General features: G+C 32.3%; 1 protein-coding gene across 5 annotated transcripts in view; it reads right to left on the reverse strand.

The window, feature by feature from the left end:
* The window catches only part of LOC116352191, a 112,263-nt gene that overhangs the window by 71,929 nt on the left and 30,893 nt on the right, over positions 1–9,441 (reverse strand). For all 5 annotated transcript variants that reach the window (XR_004202270.1, XM_031784590.1, XM_031784589.1 and 2 more), the window contains exon 3: positions 6,967–7,227. The gene's annotated coding sequence lies outside the window, so the exon portion shown is untranslated. The remainder of the gene's footprint in view (positions 1–6,966; positions 7,228–9,441) is intronic.

Raw genomic sequence — 9,441 nt, forward strand, 5'->3', positions numbered from 1 at the left:
AGAGAGAGAGAGAGAGAGAGAGAGAGAGAGAGAGAGAGAGAGAGAGAGAGAGAGAGAGAGAGAGCGGAATTGTGGACTGCGTGCGTTACACTTTTCCGCATTTTCTTGGTTGATCTGGCTCGATTCAAAAGTGAAAGAGTAAGGAACACATTGATATGAGAGCTTCAAAACTTTGCCTGACACTTTTCAATTGATTTCGTTTAAAAACTTTTGCATACCCAAAAAAAACTTTTCGACGTTTGGTTTGACTTTGATTTGGTAGTATGGTTGATATTTTTGTTGGTGTTGCGCTGAATATACAAAACCGATTCCACTATTTGCAGGCCGTCTTTTCTCTCCTTTTCGGTCAAAATTAGCATGCCATACTTTCGATCGAAAACTTTTCATTCCAAAAACTTTTATTGCTCTCTCTCTATCTCTCTCTCTCTCGCCATTTGTCATTTCCGCTTATACACAATAAATTTAGACACACTGAAACAATAAGTCTATCAAAATTCAATCATATTTTCGATGTTTGCCATGAGAAAAATCCATTTTTGAATAGCAAATATTGTTCAACGCATACAAAATATACCCAAAATATAGATCAACTGTCAATTAAGCCAGTTCTTGGCGGTGACTAAATAAATAAATAAATAAATAACTGTTTATGGACATTTTGAGGTGATTCAAGCTAGCTGAAAATATCTCATTATAATGTATGGTGTATAGTAAAATCCTAGGGGATGGACTTGATTCTACTGATTCGCCGTGATTCAAAAGATTCATATTGTTTAGATGATATTTGAAATGTCGTCTGTGTGTCATCCAAGAAATATGTATTAAACAAACAAAATTTATTTGTCTTCAAAAAAATGATTTCGTTTGTTTTTTGTAAATCTATTTACTCATCATTTTTATTTATTTCGTGTTTTTTTCCAATCCAAATAAAATCAACGATGTCAACCTTTTTGTCAAATTGACATTTAGATGATTGGTGTGTACCCCCTCAGTAAAATCTGACTGTCACATATCAACAGAATTAGGTTCCGTTTACCCACTCAAAGTCTTTGTTGAAATATACATGTCCACACTTGATTTCTACTGATGACCAGTGAATTTATTGTTTTTTTTTTTGCTGAATTTATTGAATTTTTAATTTAAAATGAGTTAAGCTCTCCCACTCGCGCAAGAAACTAAATTTTTAACTTGGGATTATATCATTAAATTCAATGAATGACATGTTTAATGAAATTTTGATGAGCAATTATTATTAGCAAATTTTAATGGGATTTTCTTGTTAAAATATGCTCTTAATTTTCATTCAAATTATAATGTCTTTTGACATGTGTACCATAATTATTGTAATGACATGTATACTATTTCTCAGAAATGTGTAGCGTAAATATTTCTGCATACATGCATCAATAAATCAAGCCCAAATAAAAAAAAATATATTCCGAATTCCGAATGTTGAAGCTTAAATCCAAATATGATGTCAGCATATGGAAGATGCGATTATTATTTCCGTTCATCATTTCATGCATATGGAATTGGTGTAGTGTGATGCACATATAAATCGGACGTTGGAGATAATAGTTTTCATTCCAAGCGTGTGCACGAACAGCAGCATCGATACGGGAAATATTCTAAATTAGATTCATTTCATTGATACGAAAAATATCTCTCATTCTCTTTAGTTTGCGATGCAATTCAGGTGTTAGCATCAATCAAATGAAAACTTGTTTCATATACTAATTAATCTACGATATGTGCTTAATAAAGTAAGTTAGTGTGAGCAAACCTTAGCTCTCCCTATCTCTCCTGTGCCCCTTTTTTATTCATTCGGTGAGTCTTTCTGGTCTTTCCCTTCTTCTTTTGTCGTTCTTTGTTCACAACCGAAGTTGGATATCGCTCGTTTCAGATATAAAAGTTTTGGTTCACTGTTTGACCTTAATATCGTTAATTTAACGGAGCCTGCACTTAATTTTATGCTTTGCATTTATTCGACGACGAGGGTTGTGTACAATATACGAACTTTTTTGCATTCGAATAATAATACATACCTTGTTCACACGTTCTCACTCTCACCTTGCATTTTATATTTGTTTTAACTATTTCAAATGCAAAACAGTTGAGATTTTAATTAAATTACTATTTCTATTCAGTGCATTTTGCCCACCCAATTCAATGCAATAGAGAGTAAGCATGTACCGGTCAAGGCAATGAATTCACAATTCACTATTTCCTTTGCAGAATGCAATGCAATGTGCAATCGAAACACGTCGTTCAGTATTTTTCTATAGTTTCAATTTTCACTCGGTTTTTACACTATTTTAAAATACTAAGAACTCTGTTCAACCAATTTGAGTTCATCGCATAAAATGAAATTGAAATATGCTAGCAAATATTTGTAAAATTTCATTGTTATCCGTCCACTAAATTTGAACAAACTTCTTAAATAAACCATTGAAGCATACAACCAAAATTGCAACAGAATTTACTCATACATCCCCATTGAAATTGTGGTTTCGCTATGTAATTTTTATGCCATAAAAAAATTATGAATTCAAATTCATTCCGAATTTCTCCGTATACAATGCACATGACAATAATAAATCAAACACCCTTCAATTGGTAAATCTATGTGTATTTAGCTTTGGAACGAACAAACTGAGTGCTGTCGATTACAAGTGACAGCAGAGAATTTCGTATGCAGACATCGGTCATTTCAAATATCCATTCGTGTTTACTCTTCCAGAATTGCAAAAAAATTAGCATGCGTGTGGGTGGTTAATGGAAATATGTAGTCTCGATTCAATACTCGATGTTTTCAAATACAAATGAAATAATATCGAACAGAGAGATATTGGTTATATAAAATAAATTCGAAAATCTCACGCACAGTTATCATTTAATAATCTTTCGTCATTGCGATTTGTACTAACTAATAGAAACTGTATGTTACACCGAACCGTCAAATCTCTTTTAAGCCTTAAGAATCATTAAAGCAAGTGATTTTCAACGGAGATACAAAACTAAACTGAACACTTGAAAAGACTTTGAATGCTGCATCAATTCTTATGAAAATGGTTGACACACACACACCCACACACCGTACGGATGTAAATAATAATATAAAGAAATGCAAACACACACACATACACATCAATCAATTGGCATCATAAATGAAAGAGACTGGAATTTCCGAACAGGCAATCAATATAAAAAAATATATATGCAAAAGCTTTCTGATTTACATAAACAACACGTTATTCCACTAACGCACAGTAACATCACAACATACGAATAACAAAAAATATATACATATATGTATGTTTAGGAGGTAGTTTTTATGTTTTGTTATTTCGTGTGCATCAGACGATGCATGTATATAAGCAACATTTGTATACATTATCAACAGAAGCTACTACACTACGATGTAAGCGAATGAGCGCACTATTTCTATGTAGTGAGAAAATCAGAGATGATTGGTTTTCTATTGTGTTTGATTTCAGGCGTCTATCAAATGCAAACGGATTTCATGTGCCCACATTGATTTCCAATGATTCAAAAATTATAACATAATCAGAGCAAATATGACTCTCAATTCAGATTCACTTATTTTGAGATCCAACTGTCGCTTTTTCCACCATCTATTGTTGGCACAGTAATCGACTTGAATAATAAGAGGATATATATATATCGTTGGTATTCAAGCTTAAGAGAAAGCAATCGAGCGAACGAACGATTTTAACGTAAATTGGAATAAATTGAAGAACACTATTGAACAAAAAAAAGTTTTAAAATTCAATACAAAGTATAATTAAACAACGACTTCGATTAGTGACATTTAATGTAAAAAAATAGACAATATTATTGTGATTTTTATCCCCCTTCAAAACACGTATCTGGTCATTTTTATCTTGATTTCTCTATCGCTCTCAATTTCTCCCCCTTTTCTCTTTCATTTTGTTTCTCAATCGATGTCTACGACTGCTCATTGCAAAGTCCCGGTGATATCGGGTAAAAGCATGAATATATAATCTGCTTTGTAACATGCGACACATTTTGCATACTAAATACATTTATACAGATATATATATATATATATATTGAACTCGATGCTATCGATCGAAAGAAGATAATCTCATACACTCAATCAAGCACGAAAAATTTACAGTTGGAAGGACTTAAATTGTAAATTCCATCAATAAAATGATAGTGTATATGTGAACAACAAAAGACTTCGTTTCACTAAGAATGGGAGAGTATTTGGTCGATTTTTCTCGATTCGATAAATTTTGTTACAAATGGCGATGAATAAGCGATTCCCGAATTTAAACGAATCGACAAATTCTCAAGATTTTTACAGCATCGTTTCAATTCACGAGCCAATTTATCAAATATCAAAATGCCATAACAGTGATTAAGCCTAACACGAATATTGAATGCCATCAAATGATGACCAATGGCCAATGTAAAATAGTTCAAGTTGTTTGGTTTCTTGAACTTTGGTCAAAGCCATTATCACAATTTTCACAATAAGGTTGATCCGATCTTCGGAGCTCAGATGCAAAATACATTTATGTTTCATACAGTATTGATTGTCATCATCAACAATGAACATCAAAATATAATCAAACATCTTGACACAAAAGTGATACGAATGGAATCTATTGTATTTGTTGATTATCCATCTAAATCGATTCGTCTGCAATGTTTAACTTTTACTATATGGTCAATTAATTTCTCTTGAATGCATACACTCGCACATGATATATATCAATCCAATTTTGAATTGAAAACAGAAACAAACATATTGTAGTCGAAACATTTCGTTTGGAACAATAAGACATTAATTATATTGTTTTCAAAAAAAGAGTGGATTCAAGAGTGTTATTTCAACCTGCTGCTTGTATCACATCTTTATTCGATGATTAATTACTCTACAACGATATCATCATAGTTTCCTTTTTTTTCAATGCCATTTCGTATGTTTTTGAAATTCGCTTATTTTTCTTTCTCCCTTTCCAGAACTGTAATTTTGATTCAAAACAGCCGCAAATCAACTCCCTCACCGTAACTTTGCATTATATTTAAAAAAAAAAACAGTGTCTATTGATTTAATTGTACTTGGTATACTATACTACTGCGATAGCATTGAATTGAAATGAATTGCAATTGGTCGTTTCAATTTCATTGGCTCAATATGTCCTTTCTTTTCAATTAAATTGAATCATCTATCTCTTGGCTTTTACACTTCTTTATATTTCACCGAAATGAGTAATGAGAGTAGAGACTTTCATTTGAATGCGATACGATATTCAATTTTGGAAACGAAAATTGGCGTCTCCTTTCAATTTAACTTAGTTGGAAAATGAAATTACATTTAAATGGTTACAATAGCCAATAGCTACTGTTGTGAGTATATTGCAGTATATTCCTACGTCTCATTTAAACAGAATGTCAAAATTCAATTCGACTTTAATTTTGTGTATTTTAGTTCAGTTCTATTTCGATAGCGCTTAGCACTGCCAATTATCAACGGAGAGAAGTTTTTTTTATTTATCTGTAAATTATTTCTAAATGAAATGGATTATAAAATTAATATTAGAAAGAATAAAAATGTGAACATTCAGCATTCTGAAATAGAGTTATTTTAAAAAATTGATAAAGAAAATTGCCTTACATTTTCAACATTTTGAATTTTCACACAAAATTATGTTGTCGTTTTTGCTATGCATTGGTCGATTGATTTTGGGAATTAGTGAATTTTTGCCAAATTTCTAAAAAGAAAACTCACTATCTCAGGAGGAACAAAGGCTATTATCTAAAATATATTTTATTTTTTTGTAAATGTTATCTTGGGAATATTTCTAAATTCGATAACTTGAAATAAGTTTGCGTCTGCTAATGTATGTAATACATACTATGTATGCCTTTTTCCTTCATATGAGTGAATATATTCCCGAAAGTTTTGTCATTAAATTAACATTTTCGTTGTACTTGCGTTTGAATTTTTATTTTGTGAATATCAAATGATCAAAGGCGACACAAATGTACTCTCACACAGACACAAACACCAGAACGCCGATGCAATAAACGAATAACATTCAAGCAATTTGACATGGAAACAACAGCAATAACGTTCATGCGCCGAGAATGGGTGTGTGAGAATGTGAGAAAGAGAAGAGGAAGTTGTCAAGTGCATGTTGAATGAGACTTAGATTCATTTCATTCACTTTTCTGCAAAATGTTCGATGCAATGTTTGAAATGTACGTTGCTTTGTTATGTTCACGTTCAGGATTATTGCAACATGTTTGATCAACTTTGACAATAAATCCCCAAAAGTGATTCCGCTACTCGTTGTACAACCGAACAGTAAATTTTTCGTGTATTTGTGCCGCTTACAATAACAAATGATTCACACCGATGAAAATGTTGTCATGCATGAAATTGGTATTAAACATACAGAGAGAGATCCGACTGCAGTGCATACATCTAACGAGTTTGGATCGCACTGATAAATCAGAAAAAAGCTCATCACGAAAGTCAAACATGCTGGGCATTCAATTTACTTTAATCTGACATGTCTTCATATTCCATTTATCCACTGGCGTAATGTTGAATGAAATTATGTGATCCGTTTTAAACTGTATTTCGTTCCCATTCTCTGTCTCTTATTGGTCTCTGTGTGTGTGTTTTATCCGTTGCTTCGTTGTTTTCATCGACAACTCAAAATCCACTCAAATGGATTTTGAATCGGAGAATAATGAAAGCAATAAAAGTTTTTAATTCAGTTTGACAGAGCAAAACTTTGTTTGTATATATATTCCTTATATATATATAGATTATAGATATATAATGCCATATGTATGGCAAGTTCATTTCAAAGAGGAAGTGCTCAATATTAATTGAAATACAGTGCATATTGCAGCTGAAATTGAAATGAAAAAGAAATGCAAGAAGTGAATTGTACTCACGTTTCGGCTATCGGATGATGTAGACGAAAGAACGGCGGCAACAGCAGCAGCAGCTACAGATTTTGATGAGGTATTTGGAGTTGGCGATGATGTTGACGACGGCGATGATGATGGTGAGCCCGTTCGATGTCTTAGACGAGCTAATGCACTTTTAAGTCCCTCCGTATTGCCTTGTAGTTTATGTACATTTACAATCAATGTGGGTTTTTTTTGTAGTTGTGGTTTTGTTTATTGCGACAACACCACTACAAATCAACAAATCTGCAATAAAACATAACAAAATCAATTATTAAATGAACAATTTCAATTGCAAAAAAAATCGATTGAATACGACTACTAATACATAATGGATTTTGTCACATTAATGTTTCATGGAAATATGTTGCACTTCAATGAATTAATAATAGATAACTATCCCATTTTAGTATGGGCGTATATACGCGTGAGGTACGCGTGTGTGAATGAATGTATTTTTTTAAATCATTCGAAATTCAATTGATTATTTGTGACTTATGGCACCGACTAATTGTGTGGTATTTTGGAATTTTATATTTCAAAAAACTGTATCCATTTTTCTGCATCAATGCATCAGAACTATTCATATACATTCATTTTAATCGCCAGACTGAAAAATTGCACGACTCTCTCACATGCTCACAGTGTGATACAAGTACCAGCTGTGATTCAAACAAATATTTATTGCTTAATTGTATTTGTCAGATAGCAATGGCCAAAAACATACATTTCATGAAAAATATTTCCATTTTCCACACTTTTGGTATGCATTAGTCGTGATCGTATGCGCCCTCTCTCTTTTTCTCTCTTTTCGTGTGTATTTTTTTCCGTTTCATTCAGCAATGAAAACAAAAATGTTTCTATGTGCTTGTCGCATGCAATTACGATTAACGTTCGTTTTCTGTGTATGACACTCTTTTGAACAAACATCGGTTGAAGCTAACCGGTCAGTTGCTGTCATACCGATACTTACTGTCCACCATCCTACGACGCAAATTTAATGTTTTCAATATATCGCTGTGGTGTATATGCCGCCACCGTGCAAATGTTACAATATAATGGATGTTTGCACTTTTGCGAATATTTTCGGAAACCACGAGCAATATTTTTTTTTTTAATCGATAATTTGCATCATTTTAAGTGGGATTAATAATTAGCACTTAGTGTGTAGCAATACTAGCAACAACTTTGATATGCTTTTTGATATTATGCTCGTAATTGGAATTGAAAAAAATTGTCAAAAGCAGCATTCAAAACTCCTTTTCGAAGCAAATTTAATGTATCGAAATTGATATGGTTTCCTCTCTGGATTTCAATTGTTTTGGTCGAACTCTCTTTTTTCGAGGTCGACAAAAAAAGTGTATATGCAAACTGCATAGCGTATTAAATAAACAAATTATTTGATCGAAAAAATAATTAAATGTCAGAAGTATAAAAATAATGGAAAATAGAAAAACATGCATAACATGTCGATGCGTTGGCTAGCCCGATGTAATTTTGTCATTTTATTTCGAAAATATACGAGAAAATTGTTATCGTTTGGGTCACTTAACATAAGCACAGTCAACCATAGTGAAGTTGCTGAGTTTCTCAGCTGTCGTTTTCGGCGTGCTTTGCATTATAGCGATAAAATGGAAAATATGCGACAAAAATGAAAAAAAAAAAAACTGAATAGAGATGCACTGAACATAAAAACACTATTACTTCAAATTATCATCTTTATAAAAACACTTCAATTTTTACAAACAACATAGCAATCACTTCTAGCTGAACTGATTCAGCTAGCTGAAAATATCTCAATGTAATGTCTGATTTATATCTAAAATCCCTAAAAAACCCTAGAAAATTGAAAAAAATCCTCTCAGATTCCGAAAAACTCTAGAAAATCAAAAGATTTGTCAGTTTCCAAAATTGACGACCAAAAAAAGGTCCTCACATTTTGAATGAAAGACCCTAGCAAATTCGAATAATTTTAGCAACAAAAAAGTTTCTCATCCACACCCCTTCGCACATTACTGCTCTTAATGTAGAAATCTAGTATTTTAGATTGGTCTTTTTCATATGGCTTTTTAACAAGGATGGTGTGCGATGGATGAAAATTCCAAGAAACATTGTATTTGATCGGTGCTATTCATGAATTACAGTGATATTTTGAAAGATTTCGCGTAACAAGTTTAGGCAAAACAAATCAGGGCGAATATGGAGATGAATCGCATGCTGACGGTGCTGCAATTTTTTGACCAAATGTCTTTCGTATTTTTAACAGAGATGATGTTTTATGTATGATAATTTGAAATTATCACGTAATTAGTTCTGGTCGGAGATTTATCCGAAAACTAATTAGTATTTTCGGTGAAATTGCGCTTAATGTGTTCAGGTAAAACAAATAATAACATAGAATAATGTTAGTTTTTGTCATTAGTGAAACTATCTAGTTTTTTATGACGTGAAATGCAATAT

The sequence above is a fragment of the Contarinia nasturtii genome, unplaced genomic scaffold (assembly GCF_009176525.2).
Source record: "Contarinia nasturtii isolate CC-2019 unplaced genomic scaffold, AAFC_CNas_1.1 Cnas_scaffold_187, whole genome shotgun sequence".
In the NCBI taxonomy this organism is placed as follows: Eukaryota; Metazoa; Arthropoda; class Insecta; order Diptera; family Cecidomyiidae; genus Contarinia; species Contarinia nasturtii.